The 18,572-nt window shown below is 45.6% G+C and overlaps 1 long non-coding RNA gene across 1 annotated transcript; it reads right to left on the reverse strand.

Annotated features, from left to right (window-relative positions):
- Positions 1-289: 289 nt before the first annotated feature.
- LOC113091274 (uncharacterized) lies at positions 290-1,391 on the reverse strand. The gene is made up of 3 exons (XR_003287324.1): positions 1,281-1,391; positions 1,106-1,195; positions 290-681 (listed from the first exon to the last, which is right to left on the reverse strand). It is a non-coding gene; the product is annotated as an uncharacterized LOC113091274 (long non-coding RNA).
- Positions 1,392-18,572: the final 17,181 nt, after the last annotated feature.

Below are 18,572 nucleotides of genomic sequence, written 5' to 3' on the forward strand. Positions count from 1 at the left end.
GTACTGGGTTACATAACCTCGGTTCCCTTTCAGTCGGTCACGTTCGACGATACGAATGGGATCTCGCCCGAGAGCCCAATCACCTTCGAGTGGTACAAAACGAGCCAATGGTAAACAAAGTGTGACCTTTCGGTGCTTTGAACAGATCTAGATTTTAAAGGTTCTGGACTACGCCACCTGGTGCTTCTCACACCAGGATATACTTTACACCTGAACTGCTAAATACCTGATTTAAGGCGAGCAGATTCGTCGAAGTACACATAAGATGAACTAGACAGAGACGTGTTCTCAGTAGAAAAACAGTAACAAAACTTTATTATACAATGGTATCATTAAAAGAGCCACACCGTCATCCTAGAGACACATTACTAATAGAGACTAGACCTGGCATTAGCTGTTACAGGGGACAAATGTATGATTACCAATTAAACCAGAAAATACTGATTCGCTGGCAAGGCAGGTTACCTGTCCGAGATACGCGTGACGTTCACCACCCGTGCTCTGGAACCTGGAGCCCACGATCCCATGCATCCACACACACGCACACACACACGCACACACACACCACCACAAGCCGATGATTCAAACAAGATTGTGAAGTGCAATTTACCACTACAATACGTGGTGCAGGGTGTGGGGACGGAACCAGGAACCTCTCTTGTGAGCAGCTACGCTAATACTCTGGAAAGACAAGGAAAAGAACAAGTTAGTTATCACTAGAAAAATGGATAGAGAAATGTAACGCTATACACTACTAGCACAGCCAATACCACATCAGTCAGACAGAGCAGTAGACAGAGGCTACGGCAAAATAAACAATAAAGAAAAGAAATATATAAAACTTAATTCAGGCAAGGCAAAGCAGCAGGAGCAATCTGCCTCAATGTTGACATATGAACTGACACGGTGGAAAAACAGGCCTTTGCGCTGGTCTTCACAACCCTACACACAGCATATTCATTAAATGCATTTATATTAAGAGTTGACAATAAAACAGTCATACAATATGTCAGGGCAACACAATCAGACTCATTGTACATGTGTTCAAAAGCTTTTAGTCCTAACACAATGGATCTACTCATAACACAATAAACAAACTTTTTACCTTCTAGGACCTTCAAAAGCACACAGCGCGATTACCCGGAAGCGTCTGGCAGTAACGTTACAGCTACACGGCGGGTACTTTGCCCCAGACCTGTGTGCAAATGTGTGCATTAAAAAGCATATATCCCAACAACGACACCCACATTATAGTTAACAATAAAATACACAAATAATACCTTCTTGATGCTAGTAAATTGTGGTAAAGCTACCCGGTGTGTGCTTTGCCCAGGACCTTCAGCAATACACAGCGCGATTACCCGGAAGCGTCTGGCAATCAGTAAAACACTTTGACAGGAGAACCACATACCCAAGCAGCAACAGGACTAAAAACGTATCGTGCGTCAGAGAATATCTCTAAGCTCAACAGGCAGACGATTTTATAGCAACTGGCCAGACACAAATGAGTTGTTTAGCCACTCACGGCTAGCTGAGTGACGTCAGGGGGTAACCGTAGCTGCAGAGGGACAAACTTCAACCAGACAGCGATTACTCTGCCGGTTACACTTTACCCCCCCGATTTGTTATCGGCGTCTCGCCGATAAGCTCAATAGATCATAACTCTACCTTCCTTTAATAAAAAGAATAAACAAAATGCAAGGGGGGTAACCTAATACCAAGGACGGAAAACGGTTGTCACTTTACTGCTAGACCCAAGTACTTGAGAGTTAGTAGCCCCATCTGCCCTACTCGCCACTGGCACATGAGATGGTGTGGGTTGGCATGTCTTCCTGCAGTAGTCCGAGCTGTTCTCCGGGGTGCCACTGAGCCAGCTGGTGTCCCGTCTGTGATGGGGGCGACCTGCTGGGAGTCGGGCAAAGCCAGCATGGGGACATCCACTGGAAGAGTGGTGGCAAGCTGGATAGGTGGACCCTCTTTCCGAGAGCGGACAAGAACCCATTGGCCAGGGGTGTCACCATCTGCTGGCTGGCTTGTTTCCTCCTGCAGTTCCACAGGCCTGTTGGATGTTTGTGGGTCCTGGTCCAAGTGTACAGGCTTTAGCATGGTTCGATGTACTTGTCGTACTTTGCTTAGGTCCCGTGCTGGAGCCACAGAATATACCACCCCACCAAGTGGGGGTGCACGGATGACCTGATGTATTGTGGCGCCCCAGGCATCTTGGATCTTCGACCGGCCCCTCGTTGTATGGTCTCTGATGTAGACATGCTGTCCTTCTGCCAGTGGCTCACTCCGGATTTTCTGGTCATGCCGTTCTTTTCTCTTGGAAGCAGCAGCCTGCATCCGCTCCCTGGCATTCTGGAAGGCCACATTTAGGCGCCGCTGGTGCTCTCGGACCCATTCACACACATGCCCAGGTCCAGGCTCTTGTACCCTGCCAAGCAGGAAGTCCACCGGTAACTGGGGGTCTTGCCCGAACATCAGGTAATATGGTGAGTCGCCAGTTGTCTGATGGGCAGCAGTGTTGTAACTAAACACTAATTGGGGTAGGTGCTCTGGCCAGCGGCGCTTCAAATCCATGGGCAAAGTACGGAGCAGATCGTGCATCGTGCGGTTGAAACGCTCACACTGGCCGTTGCCCTGAGGATGATAAGGGGTGGTCCGGGTCTTCTGGATCCCGTACAGGGCACACAATTGATAGATAATGGCATTCTCGAAGCTGCGTCCCTGATCAGAGTGCAGGCGAGCTGGGACTCCAAAACGAAAGAACCACTCCTGGATGAGCACGTTGGCCACCGTTGTTGCCTTCTGATCCCTGGTGGGCACGGCCTGTGTGAATTTAGTAAAAACATCAGTCATGATCAACACTTGTTCCCTACCATCCATCGCAGGCTCCAAGAAGGTGAAATCCACAGCCAATATCTGGTTTGGACGCGATGCCAGGAGGTGCCCCATGGGTGCATGGGGTCGGAATTGCGAAGACTTCGCAAGGGTACACCGCTCACAGTTCTGACACCACTGCTTTATATCTTCCCCCATTCCGGGCCAATAGCACCGCAGTCTTATCAGCTCTGTGGTACGTTCAACCCCCTGGTGGCCATGATCGTTGTGGAGCTGCTGTAGGACTTCCTCCTTTAGGCATGCAGGCAACAAGAGCTGACGCACCTCTTCGCCCCCATCTGGACGGAATGTTCGGCGGTAGAGCAGTCCATCGGCTCCCACAACACGGTCCCATTGTTGCAGCAGCACACGGGTAGAGCCTGGCAATTTCCTACGCACCGTCGGGTCGGGCGGTCCCTGTGTCAGCCAGAACGGCAGGAAGGCTCCAATAGTGGGGTCCGCTGCTTGTAGCCTTCTTAATTCCTCGAGGGTGCGGGAGGGGAAGGCCGAAACAGCCATCTGGATTGCCAGTGGTGGATCTTGACATCTGGTCGTTTGTTGTACACGGACTGGTATGGCTGTCCCTAGTGTGGAGGACTCTGTGGTCTGTCCCAGTAGTCCTACAGGTTGTCGGGAGAGGGCATCTGCATTCCTGTTGGTACGCCCAGGCCTATAACGGATGGTATAATTGAAAGCAGCAAGCTCGGCCTCCCACCGCTGTTCAGTCGCTCCCAGCTTGGCAGTCCCCAGGTGGCTTAAGGGATTATTGTCCGTCCAAACAGTGCACTGTTGGCCCCACAGATACTCCCGGAACTTGTCGGTCATGGCCCACTTCATTCCAAGGAACTCCAGCTTCATGGAACTGTAGTTTTTTTCTGCTGGACTGAGACTACGACTAGCGTAAGCAATTGGCCGGATCTTTCCTTGCTGCTCCTGAGAGAGCACTGCTCCGAGACCAATGTGGCTGGCATCGACCTCCAGAATAAAGGGCAAGTTAAAATCAGCAAACGCCAAAGTGGGGGCACTCACCAGCCTCTGCTTCAAGGCTTGGAAGCTGTTCTCACAGACATCGGTCCACACTCCATCAAGCCGTGGCCCTTTGCCCTTCCGGGTCTTAGTACCGCCAAGCTCTGCCCCCAGGCGGTTTAAAGGAGCTGCCAGCTTGGAAAAGCCCTCTACGAATCACCTGTAATACCCGGCAAAACCAAGGAAAGACCTCAATTCGGACACGGTGGTGGGACGGGGCCACTTAGCCACTGCGGACACCTTGGCTGGGTCAGTGGATACACCTTCGCGGGATACAAGGTGGCCCAGGTACTGGACTTCCTTCTGGAAAAAACAGCATTTCTCCAGCTTTGCTTTCAGACCTTCTTTCCGTAGACGGCTCAACACTAGATCCAGACGGCGTATATGATCTTCGACACTAGAAGAAAAAACAATTATATCGTCCAGATATAGTAACAGGGACTGGCAATGCTGTGCTCCAAACATTCTCTCCATCAGCCGTTGAAAAGTGCTTGGAGCGTTACACAGTCCGAAGGCCATGCGGTTAAATTCAAATAACCCAAACGGCGTGCAAAAGGCCGTCTTTGGACGGTCCTGTTCGGTCACAGGTACCTGGTTATATCCGCTAGCCAGATCCAGCGTGGAGAACCATTGAGCCCCCGATAGGGCATCCAAAGACTCCTCGATGCGAGGGAGAGGGAAGGCATCCTTTCTGGTCCTGCTGTTAAGTTGTCTGTAGTCAACACACATACGTAGGCCGCCACATTTCTTCCGCACAATCACAATGGGAGAGGCATAGGGGCTACTACTTTCTCGTATGACCTGGCTGTCTAGTAACTGTCGCAGATGGGCCTTAACAGCGTCATAATCAGAAGGGGGGAGACGCCTGTAACGTTGCCTAACTGGTTGGTCGTCTAGCAGGGGTATATCATGAGATATAAGATTAGTACAGCCAAGGTCACCCTCAAAAGCTGAGAACACCGACTCATGTTTTAACAAGAATGCCCTTATCTGTTCTTGCTCAGTCTCCCCTAGCACTGACAAATCAAGGGCCTGTATCTGCTCCCTCACTGACTTAGGCCTGTCTTCCCCCTCAGGAGTCTGCATGCTAGCCACAACAGCCTCTATTTCTGGTTGGTCTTCAGAAATGCCCACAGGAAGGCCCTCAACAGTTGCATGAACAAGCGACCCTAATGACTGGCGGGGATATAATGTAGCATGTGTAAACCCCACATTGACTACAGGGATAAAAGCTGTACCTTGTTCTACGTGCACTAGTGCAGGCGAAACTAGGAGACCACTAGGTAAAGAGCCGCTAGCCGGTTCCAGCAGGACAGCAGGAGCATCACAAAAGTGAGGAGAGCAAGTGGCTGCCACCAATTTTACAGTGCCCCCTGGTATATGAATGGGCCTTCTACCTCTAACTTTAGCTACACCCGTTTTGGGTGGAAGAGGGCTGAGCTGGACCCGATGACAATGCTGCAAGGCGTGCCGCCACGGAAGTGAAGCATGAACTACCGGTGGGAGATCAAACAAAGAAGAACCATGTTGGCCAAACAGTTCAGCGTAACATTCTCGAATAACATTCATCCCAAGCACACCCGGCACAAGTGGAGGAGCGAGCTGACCTGGGGGATCTTTAACCACCAGCCAACCTCTTTGGGGGATTACCTTCCCTAATACTTCAACCGTTAGCTCAGCATACCCGATATAGGGTATGTCTAGACCATTTGCAGCCCGAAGCTGCAACCAATTACACTGTTGAAGTTTATCCTTGAAATGTTGCACAAAGAAACTCTCTACCAAGGTAGATACCATAGACCCTGTGTCCAAAAGACAACTGACAACTACTCCCCCTACTTTCACAGTTACCTTCGGGGACTGAGCGACAAGGGAGGTTACAGGGTGACTAAGAGTATTCTGATTCTGAGAGCCGCTACCATCCCCTCTCAGCGTGTGGCTCTGCACGCTGAAGGGAGCTAGTTTTCCGACTGAGAAACTGAGACAACATTAGCCTGAGCTTGGGCCTGGGGGATGTAATTAGGAGCTACTACTCTCTCATTGTTACACTCTCGAGCGTAGTGACCAGGTTTTAAGCATCGCCTACAAATAACAGTTGACGGCCGACTAACTAGAGAGGGACGATTGGAATAGGCTGGGCGAGCTACTCCTTGCAAAGTAGTTAAGGCACTAGTTAAGTGGTTGATCTGTTCTTGTTGCTTCAGCAACATAGACCGCAGCTCTGCCATTTCTGAACTTGCCATACTAATGGGCGATGAAGCTCTGCTTGGCTGAGTCTTGGAGTACTGCATAGCGCAAAGAGAGGGAACTGAATGACTCCTACCCCTATTGAAGTCACTGGGCCTGCCCTCACACTCCCACCGGATGGCAGCAGCACGCACTTCCAGCATGGACATCCCTGGGGTCTGACGGACAAGCCTCTTCAACTCCCTGCGGAGGTCCGAGTCAATAACGTGCTCTGCAAACTGGTCACGGAGCAGCATGTCAAACTGGGGTACTGAATCAGGGGAGACCTGTTTAACTCTGTCCATCAGAGAAAAGAGAGCATGTGAATATTCTTGTAAAGATTCACCGTCTAATTGTTTTCTAGAAAAGAAACTTTCTTGTAAGGCAACATAAGACTGGGAACACCCATAAAGTTCTTTGAGAATATTTGCAATTCTTTCCGGGTTTTCCCGATCTGCCCTTGGCCTATAGCGAATCTCATCTTTAGCCTCCCCATCCAGATGATCAAACATAAAATAAGCTTTGTCAAGTGCACCCAAACGTCTAGTACGCGCACAGACCTCCACCTCTTCCACCCACTCCACAATGTCAATACCCACCCTACCCCGGAATACAGGACACTTCCGTTCCCTAGGGAGATACATCATCCGTTCATGGGACACAGGGTTAGCAGGGTTGGCGGAATTGTCCGGCTGAGGCGGCGGTGGTTGCTGCTGCTGCAGGCGGCCATTATCTGCCTGCAGCTGACGGATCTGTTCTCTCAGCTGTTCAACTTCGTCCATTGCTGCAGCGGAGTAATGCCCACGTTACAAGAGAGGCGGTGGGGTAGTCAGTGGTCTGCCCACTGCTCTTTTAGGTCCCACGCCGTGCCCACTGCTGCTTTGCCCTTAGCTGACTACTATGCCTTGAAAATCAAAATATACATAAAACAAAAAAAAGAGAAAGAAAAGAAAAGAAAAAAAAAAAGACACGTCTCTGTGTGCAACAACCCTGCCGACTACGCCACTTTGTGACCTTTCGGTGCTTTGAACAGATCTAGATTTTAAAGGTTCTGGACTACGCCACCTGGTGCCTCTCACACCAGGATATACTTTACACCTGAACTGCTAAATACCTGATTTAAGGCGAGCAGATTCGTCGAAGTACACATAAGATGAACTAGACAGAGACGTGTTCTCAGTAGAAAAACAGTAACAAAACTTTATTATACAATGGTATCATTAAAAGAGCCACACCGTCATCCTAGAGACACATTACTAATAGAGACTAGACCTGGCATTAGCTGTTACAGGGGACAATGTATGATTACCAATTAAACCAGAAAATACTGATTCGCTGGCAAGGCAGGTTACCTGTCCGAGATACGCGTGACGTTCACCACCCGTGCTCTGGAACCTGGAGCCCACGATCCCATGCATCCACACACACGCACACACACACACACACACACACACACACCACCACAAGCCGATGATTCAAACAAGATTGTGAAGTGCAATTTACCACTACAATACGTGGTGCAGGGTGTGGGGACGGAACCAGGAACCTCTCTTGTGAGCAGCTACGCTAATACTCTGGAAAGACAAGGAAAAGAACAAGTTAGTTATCACTAGAAAAATGGATAGAGAAATGTAACGCTATACACTACTAGCACAGCCAATACCACATCAGTCAGACAGAGCAGTAGACGGAGGCTACGGCAAAATAAACAAAGAAAAGAAATATATAAAACTTAATTCAGGCAAGGCAAAGCAGCAGGAGCAATCTGCCTCAATGTTGACATATGAACTGACACGGTGGAAAAACAGGCCTTTGCGCTGGTCTTCACAACCCTACACACAGCATATTCATTAAATGCATTTATATTAAGAGTTGACAATAAAACAGTCATACAATATGTCAGGGCAACACAATCAGACTCATTGTACATGTGTTCAAAAGCTTTTAGTCCTAACACAATGGATCTACTCATAACACAATATACAAACTTTTTACCTTCTAGGACCTTCAAAAGCACACAGCGCGATTACCCGGAAGCGTCTGGCAGTAACGTTACAGCTACACGGCGGGTACTTTGCCCCAGACCTGTGTGCAAATGTGTGCATTAAAAAGCATATATCCCAACAACGACACCCACATTATAGTTAACAATAAAATACACAAATAATACCTTCTTGATGCTAGTAAATTGTGGTAAAGCTACCCGGTGTGTGCTTTGCCCAGGACCTTCAGCAATACACAGCGCGATTACCCGGAAGCGTCTGGCAATCAGTAAAACACTTTGACACAGGAGAACCACATACCCAAGCAGCAACAGGACTAAAAACGTATCGTGCGTCAGAGAATATCTCTAAGCTCAACAGGCAGACGATTTTATAGCAACTGGCCAGACACAAATGAGTTGTTTAGCCACTCACGGCTAGCTGAGTGACGTCAGGGGGTAACCGTAGCTGCAGAGGGACAAACTTCAACCAGACAGCGATTACTCTGCCGGTTACACTCTTGGTCTGCGGAATTTTAATCGCGAGCTCCGCCCCGCAGAGCGGGTATATAAGGAGAAATGCGAGCAACTCGCATTCAAGCTTTCGCTTCAGAGCCGATTACATAGCTTGCTGCAATCACCAGAGTGTTTACAAGCAAGAGCTGGTGTTGGTGTGACGGCGCGATTCAGCGGTTCGTCTGGGTTTCCTGCAACAGCTCCCGCGTTCCCCTGAGCGCTTCAACACCCCTTAAAGAGCAATTTCTCTCACAAAAGAGATACGGGCCGATTTGCGTCTTTTTAAAGATGTCATTTCGCCCATGTGTTTCTGGGTGCGATCGATATATCACTCCTCGTGACGGTCATGATCGCGGTGTCACGTGTCTGGGCTTCCAGCACGCTGAGACTGCGTTCGTGGATGGCTCATGTTCTCATTGCGCGGACATGACCATCTCGGCGTTGAGATCGAGACTCGATTACCTTAAAAGGTATAGAGTCCCCTCTGCCACACCCCGCTCTAGCTCTTCTTCTCGTAAGAGGGCTACTTCGGCTGGTGGCCAGGGTGACCTAAGGGTTACTGTGTGGGCTTCCCCGACGAGCGAACCTCCTCGGGCCACACCCCCCTCACTTACGCCGCAGCCGGTTGAGTTCCCGGATGAGTTTGCTCACTTTAAACCCCGATCGAGTGTTTATAATAACTTCCATTAGCGATCAGGGGTGGAATTTGGTCGTTTACGGTTGTAAAAATATGTTATTGGTAGCCTTTTTCATCGCTGCACAAGTTAGCATTTCCGATGTACATTTTCGATTTTTTTTTATAAAAACGCCCCAGATCTCAAGAAATTCTCATACCAAGCTTTACTATCGTAATCGCGGGTTTATTATTCGGATATTTTGTGTGTACAGAGGTGTTTCAGTGTTGTTTTGGCCAGATAACTACCAGGAAGTGTGCAGGAAGCATGTGACACGATAGGGCGGTGTCCATATATGACACTGTAAGATTGACACTGGGAAGGCCCAATCAGAGACTGAGTCACACACAGCACGAGCTGACGGCACAGCAAACACATACACAGATCGCTGGGAGAGGCTGTTTATCATCTGATCGCGTAAATCCGTGGAAAATGAATAGAAATGACGATTCTGTCTGAAGAAATATGAAGTAAACATCAGTAAATATATCCATATATCTCCGCAGATATGCATCTTTGGTCTAAAAATCCTTATTGACGCTGTTCAGTGAGTCTATGTGAACACAAATAAACCGCTCTTGACGTGACTGAATATGAGTGAGTGGTGAATTTCTATTCAAAATGTGGGATAATACGGATTTATTTTGTACCACTCGAAGGTGATTGGGCTCTCGGGCGAGATATGGGAACGAGTATTGCATTGCAAGCGCTATGAGAAAACTCCTTTTATCGAGAAAATAAGGGCCATGTTGTGTAAAGCAGAAGCAACTGTCTCTGGCACGATCCGTGAGTGCTGAAGACGTTCTGCGCGGCTTTGATGGTGGGTGTGCGGCCACAAATGGGTGGCGACCGCTTCTTCCAGTGGCAGGAGATAGATAGAGATAGAGCGTCAACAGATAGAACATTAAATGTACGTACACACCGCCGCCGACTTGAGCTGCAAAGAAGCTCTGGTCGCTTTGTCAAAGACGCTTGTCAATAAGTACGGGGATTCGATTGACGCTGAACATTGAGCACGCGCATATTTTGGTATGAACATTAACCCGCCAGTGTGGGATAGCCTTTTGAGATTTACTCGCCAAACGGAAAATCTACCCGCATTTGGCGGGTGTTAATTTCAGACCCTACATGAGACTATTTTTATTGAGCAATTTAGCTAGCCCACATCATAACGCACGTCAGACAGCATTTGTTGAAGTCTGCCACGGGCTGGGGTGCCATGTGCAACGGGCATGCTGCGTCAGGCTCCTGGACAGGACCCCGACTTCAGTGGCATGTCAGTTGCCTCGAGTTGCTAGCAGTACGTCTTGCTCTGCACCACTTCAGGGCCCTGCTGAAGGACAAGCACGTTCTGGTCCGTATGACAACACTGCGACCGTAGCGTACATCAACCGTCAGGGTGGTCTACGCTCCCGCCGCATGTCGCAACTCGCTCGCCATCGCCTCCTGTGGAGTCACAAGCATCTGGGTTCGCTTCGTGCCATTCACATTTTGGGCAGGCTCAATCGCGCAGCTGACGAGCTCTCACAGCAGCAGTCCTGCCCCGGGGAATGGAGACTCCACCCCCAGTCGGTTCAGCTGATTAGGGAACACTTCGGAGACACTCAGGTAGACCTGTTTGTCTCTCCAGAAAATTCCCACTGCCAGTTGTTTTACTCCCTGATCGAGGGCACCCTCGGCACGGACGCCCTGGCACACAGCTGGCCGCTGGGCCTGCGCAAGTATGCGTTTCCCCCAGTGAGCCTTCTTGCACAAAGATTGTGCTGGTCACCCATTTCCACTTATAGAAGTAGTTAGACCTGGATTGTTATATTGTCTGTTATATTTATCTCCATTGAACAGCCATTTTCAAATAAGCTTTATTCAAGTTGTTGTTTGTATACATTTAATTTCATATCTATGTCTGTATTTTATATTTTCAGAACCACACATATATGCACATCTAATAAAGACAATTTGGATTATTCAAGTGAGACATCATTGTTCTGATCGGGCAAACTGTAGCCTTCATCCAAACCCGGACTAGCAATAGAGTGCAGATTAACAAGATTTTTCAACCACCTTGGTAGATACCTGCCTTCTGTAAGTCCTCCCACGGGCAGGCAGCCCAGTGTGCTACCCAGTGTATTCTGTGTGAGCTATAGGCCCTCACTCGTGCTGGCCTCACGACAGGGTGCTATCACTTACACGGGCTGCTGGAAGACAGCCATGTGGCGTTTTGTAAGGGACCCCATTAGTAACGTCGAACGTGACCGACTGAAAGGGAACGTCTTGGTTACGTATGTAACCCTCGTTCCCTGAAGGAGGGAACGGAGACGTTACGTCCCCTTGCCACATCGCTGTTCCGCTGAACGGCCGGGTCACTGGCTCGGCTCCTCAGCGAAGACTTGAATGCGAGTTGCTCGCGTTGCTCCTTATATACCTGCTCTGCGGGGCGGAGCTCGCGATGCAAATTCCGCAGACCAAGGTACTTCGTGTACCATTGGCTCGTTTTGTACCACTCGAAGGTGATTGGGCTCTCGGGCGAGATATGGGAACGAGTATTGCATTGCAAACGCTATGAGAAAACTCCTTTTATCGAGAAAATAAGGGCCATGTTGTGTAAAGCAGAAGCAACTGTCTCTGGCACGATCCGTGAGTGCTGAAGACGTTCTGCGCGGCTTTGATGGTGGGTGTGCGGCCACAAATGGGTGGCGACCGCTTCTTCCAGTGGCAGGAGATAGATAGAGATAGAGCGTCAACAGATAGAACATTAACTGTACGTACACACCGCCGCCGACTTGAGCTGCAAAGAAGCTCTGGTCGCTTTGTCGAAGACGCTTGTCAATAAGTACGGGGATTCGATTGACGCTGAACATTGAGCACGCGCATATTTTGGTATGAACATTAACCCGCCAGTGTGAGATAGCCTTTTGAGATTTACTCGCCAAACGGAAAATCTACCCGCATTTGGCGGGTGTTAATTTCAGACCCTACATGAGACTATTTTTATTGAGCAATTTAGCTAGCCCACATCATAACGCACGTCAGACAGCATTTGTTGAAGTCTGCAACTTAGTCTCGGCACACAGACTGATTAGGCAAGGATACGTCTAGTGACAAGCCTCACCATTTTATTATTTGCTTACCTAGATTGTCTTCCAAACTTTCACACGTACCGACTCCGACCCTACAGTAAGCTCCAAACTCTCTCTTAACTTCTCACACGCAACTGACGTATCAGGTGCAATGTTTTCAGCCAATCAACGATCAGAGAATACTGCAGTGAGAACGTTGTAGGGAGAAGCAGGGGTGGTTCTAGGGTGAGTGGAGATCCGGGGCTTACCCCAGAAAAATCCATGTATGTGACTTATTTTAATAAATCAGAAAGATTTACCTTGTTTACAATATACAAAAACAAACTAAACTAAAAAAAAACTTTTTTTTTACATTTTATTTAAAGTTTATCCCTTGTATCCTGACAGATATGCTGATGCTGTGTCTCGATCTCACTTTTTTTTGTCTCCGTCTCAGTTTTCTTTTCTTTTCCAATCAAGCCTGACTGGCTACACTCGTTCTGGTAGAACAGGGATAAGAAGCAAACATTAAGCAGTGCACTGACATACTCTTACTCTACAAACAGGGCCGTTTCTAGCCTTTTTGGCACCCTAGGCGAGATTTCTACCAACCCACCGCCCCCACACCACACCAGATTTGTACCATAAATTAAAAACTAAACATAGCTGCAAGGAAACCATTTAATAATTATTGCATAATCAAAATTTGTCCAAATACAAGTATGTACAATTCATCATAATTAAATATTAAACAATACAAGAAAAACAGGCAAATAAAATGCAAAAAAAACAAACAAACAAAAAAACTAAATGACTATAACATGACAATGTTATATTATCAGCTACATATTAGCTATACAATAATACACAGTAACCACTTTTCAGTAAAACAACCATGCACATGCACATGTTCGAACGAAGTAACTGGTAACCAATGCCTTAAAACAAATTGACCATGGCATATTTGAGCATGTTCACTATTTTCAAAAGCTTTAAAAGTGGACACGTCTAGACTTAATAGCTGCAAAAGTGTCAATAATGTCATCATCGGACATCTGCCTGGAAACATCCCTGTTTATGCTCATCATAATTGTATTGTCTACTATAATTGCATCATGTATGGTATGTTTTAATGAGCTTGAATTTTGAGAAGCTCCTCTCTGCACTAGCCACACTTACAGGAGAAGTTGCAGCAATTCGAACAGCCACCCACATATTGGGGAAAATTTCCTTCAATTTCTTTTCTTCTATGAAGGACAACAGTTCCAGTGTTGTCATGGTGCTCTTGGGGAAATCTGGAAAATGTTGCATTTCTAGTGCAAGTTCCTTTCCATTCAGATATGCCTGACCGCTGCTAGTCAGGGCGTCACTCAGTGTTGCACACTGTTGACATATTTCCAGGGTTGAAAGCTTAGGGAAGCTTGTGAGGACTCCAAACTTGCTTTCAACTTTACTCAGGGTCTCAAAACGCTCATGCAGTGATTCAATGCAAACATCCACAACATTAGTGAAGAAACAAACCTCCATTTGTTTCATTGCATCATTGAAGGGCTTATCATGAGACTCATAAGAGATGTGACTTTTTGTTTTTCTGAGTCTCTTATGCTTGAGCACTGCCTCTACGTTCATCTCCTCACTTATTTCTCTGGCAGTTGCTTGTGCAGAAGCAAACCCTGTCTTTCTGTAGCTCTTGAGAGAGGCCTCAGTTTTCTTCAGCAGATTGACAGCACCATCCAGCTGAATGGACTCTGACTGCATTCGTTGCTGACATGATGAATTTGGATGAGGATGTCATACCATACTACATTGCAGAAGGCAAAGCGATATGACCCTACTTCCTCAGCTAATGTGTGTGCCTCAATGTTAACCACTGGGTCATTTCTTTCTCCTTTACTTCTAGAAGGGCATCCCTAACTTCTGCAGCCTTGTACCTCACAGCTTCCACACTCTTCACTCGACTCTCCCATCTTGTCTCTGTCCAGGATTTCAGAGTGAGATTGACATGGCTTTTTAGAATAGACCAACGTTGTGTGGAGGCTGAGAAAAGAGTGAACAGCTTCTGCATGTAACCACAATATACACCAGCTTCTGGGGAGCTTTTTCCTGCATCAGCTACCACCAGGTTTAAAGAGTGTGTTGCACATGGCACAAAAAAGGCCTTTGGGTTGATTTCTAGCAGTCTGGCTTGGACACCTTTCTTTTTTTCCCTTCATATTTGCCCCATTATCATACGACTGCCCCCTGCAATCTTCAAAAGAGATGTTGAGCTCCTGCAGTCTCTTTAGAATGAGGGATGATAGGCTTTCTCCAGTGGATTCTTCAGATTCAAGGAACCCCATAAAGTATTCTTTAACTGAACCATGCCTCATGTCTAAATTGAAGACACTTTTAAAGCACTACTCAAATAATTCTACCCTTAAACTCTAACAGCTTTAATCTATAAAACCACAATTTCTCACTTCCAGCTTCCTTAAAAATCTTAACACATTTCTTTTAACTACCTTCATAAATGTTAAATGTATAAAACTTTAGCTTACAATCCAAACTCGATTCCATAACATTTAAACATACATTTTTCCTTAAGCATAATTACATGATTTACTTAAATGTTAAAATCCACCACACTGCACAAACAAATGCTCACCGACTCCTTCCTTGCAGAAACAAGCTTTAGTCCTGCAGTATCACTTTTCAGGCCCAGTTTCTCCACACATCTTGCCAACCTGCTTTCTATCCTGTGAGTGACTCTGATTCCCTTAAAATCACTAGATCCTTCCCACCTGGTCACTAATTAACTATCTTCGGCTGGGTGCCACACCCAGCACCAAAACCACCCAGGCAGAAAGGGTGTGGTCTGCAGCTCAGCTCAACATCCACATTGTGTACTGCCACAGTTCGAATGGTAAGTGAGACCTGTTCTATATGGCTGACATCAGGGGTGCGGTCCACAATTAGTGAAAAATATTTTGCCTCTTTGATCTCATTAGCCACTGTTTCCATAATTCTCTTACCTATGCACTCAATCAACTCCCTTTACCCAGGTACGTGGTGTGGGTGGCTCCACTTTGAATAAGACCCATATGATGTTTTAACACCGGGTCAAATTTTGCCATGAGTTCAACTTCTTTCACACAAATAAAGTTTCCATTATTTGGGTCATACAGGGCATCTGATGTTCCTCTTAGACCCATATTTCTCTCTGCCAAAGACTGAATGATGGCTACCAACCTTTTGAGAACATCACGCCACCTATTTCTCTCGCCTACTAAGCGCATCATTTCCACCTGATCTATTGTTTGCCTTTTTTTCCAAACAAATCTTTAATTTCTTCCATGATGCCATATGCCTGTTATGTTCTGGAGTACTCTCATGGTTTTTCAGGATGTCAGCACAATTTCTCCAATCATTCAGTCCTTTGGTAATTAGATTATAATCTCTATTTGAGAATATCTTGCAACAGAAGCAGGAAAGACTGTTAGCTTTTTTAGAATAGACCAGCCAGCTTCTCTTCATTTTTTCACCATTCTGTAATTTTCTAAAAAAGTTGTGGTGATGGCACCCTCTTCCATCTTCTCTTTTCGGAAATATGAAGTCTGGTGTCAACTCACATGGTCCTCTGTGCACTAGTTCTATTCTAACTATGGCAGGTAAGCAGGGTCTAGAAGTGTTGCCACAGTCAGCTCACTTTCTGATGGTTGTAAGATGCCTGTAGATGTGTATCAGTAGCAGAAGCCACACCACACAATGAAAAACTTAGTGCCTCATCTGCAAACAAAGCCAAACATGAGTCATCTATTTTTGTGAGTGTATTCTACAAGCTCTCTGTGTTATATGTATACAAAAATATTTCATAAACCCATGCATGATAAAACGATTTAAAAAAAAGATCATATATTTCAGAGCAAATTTAAACTCTTAGTATGCTAGTTAAAATTGTATTCTACTAACAAAAAATGTTTAGTAATGTGATACAAAAACAAACAAGAAGAAACTGTTATTATTTTACTGTAAATACAATCTAATGAAGATGGTACATTAGTGTTCATGTACAGAACAAAAATATTTTTAAGAATTTTCTTTTCTCCAAAAAAATTTGTTCAATAACAATACAATTTTTTAAGTACCCTATCCAGTGTATGAGAGTAACTATTGTACAACAGTCTTTCATATGAGAAACATATACACACCTGCTAATGGCCTAGTCTGGCCAGAATCCAGTGGTGTCAATCCAGTGGCTGTCCCTGAGTTTGATGTGTCATCTTCACCTACATGTACAATCAGACATGGCATATGCCATATGACAAATGTCACATACCATTTTAAACTCTTTTGAAACTATTCTATACAAGAAGTAAACACTTACAGTTAGGACTGGGGCTTGCCTCTGATGCTCTTCCTACAGTAGCATCTGCCTTGTGTTTCTCCAAGAATTTGTTGAGTGCACCTGTCAAGATTGTTGTTTGTACCATTAATATAAAACTCTCCAGCATAAACAAACAGATTTTCATAATACACACCCAAATCATACATTTCACAATTTTATATTTATATATGAATGTCAAGAATTCCGAAGTGTATATATTTATAAAGCCTACACTACACTACACTACACAGAAATAATATACAATTAAATTATGCTTATTTTAAATGTATTGTGCAGGCTAGGTATAAAAAATATAGGCTTTTAACAATCTTTCAGTCTGCAAAACCATGATAATATGAAACGCATCAAAACAGAGCGCACAAATCGCGTATGCGCATCGCTGGTGTAGAATGATGTGCTCAAAGCAACATGGAGTCACAGACACCGTGTGCTCCGCTGTGCAAAATTTCACGCCATGGCACAAAGCGAAGAAATGTCGAGCGCTAAAATCCTACTGTATATCTGTCCAACAGTTTATTGATCATTTGTTTCTTCGGAGTTTTAAATTCCAGTTATTGTGCGCGTTTGATTCATTCACCGATCATATAAGGCTTTTGATGGGACAAAAATAAGCTTTTTTGCGGGCGCCAAATAAATTTATAATATTCCGCTGCTGAAATGAGCATGACGTAAATCCGTCCTGTGGTGCTAATAATGCAGTCACAGTGTCATGTTTTGCTCGTAGTGATGATGGAGCTTGTAGTAGAACAATTTGTAACATACCTGTATATTTTCCTTTATTTTTTCATCTTCTTTTTTCTTCTTGCGATACTGAGCCCCTGATGGCTTTGACCTTTTCATGATGATGAAACTCAAACATTTACTTCAAGTAACGTTAACCACGGATGACGACGTTGAAAGGCAACGGCTTTCTGGCGTTGTATTGCGCATCATGACTTTAACATGTCTCTAACGGCAGCGGTCACTATCACCACCAATGAGACTTACTCAGATAATCGCAAGTAATCATAATGCTTCGAAATAGCAAAAGTATGAAAATATAATATAACCTTGAAATAATAATATTAATAATACATATAATATATTATATATATATATAAAAACTCTTGGTGGGGCGGGGGCTCTCTCCTGTTTGCGCCCTAGGCGACCGCCTAGTTTGCCTATGCCTAGAAACGGCCCTGTCTACAAAGATATACAGGTCCTTCTCAAAAAATTAGCATATTGTGATAAAGTTCATTATTTTCCATAATGTAATGATAAAAATTAAACTTTCATATATTTTAGTTTCATTGCACACCAACTGAAATATTTCAGGTCTTTTATTGTTTTAATACTGATGATTTTGGCATTCAGCTCATGAAAACCCAAAATTCCTATCTCAAAAAATTTACATATTGCATCCGACCAATAAAAGAAAAGTGTTTTTAATACAAAAAAGTCAACCTTCAAATAATTATGTTCAGTTATGCACTCAATACTTGGTCGGGAATCCTTTTGCAGAAATGACTGCTTCAATGCGGCGTGGCATGGAGGCAATCAGCCTGTGGCACTGCTGAGGTGTTATGGAGGCCCAGGATGCTTCGATAGCGGCCTTAAGCTCATCCAGAGTGTTGGGTCTTGCATCTCTCAACTTTCTCTTCACAATATCCCACAGATTCTCTATGGGGTTCAGGTCAGGAGAGTTGGGAGGCCAATAGAGCACAGTAATACCATGGTCAGTAAACCATTTACCAGTGGTTTTGGCACTGTGAGCAGGTGCCATGTTGTGCTGAAAAACGAAATCTTCATCTCCATAAAGCTTTTCAGCAGATGGAAGCATGAAGTGCTCC

The sequence above is a fragment of the Carassius auratus genome, unplaced genomic scaffold (assembly GCF_003368295.1).
Source record: "Carassius auratus strain Wakin unplaced genomic scaffold, ASM336829v1 scaf_tig00214178, whole genome shotgun sequence".
Classification (NCBI taxonomy): Eukaryota; Metazoa; Chordata; class Actinopteri; order Cypriniformes; family Cyprinidae; genus Carassius; species Carassius auratus.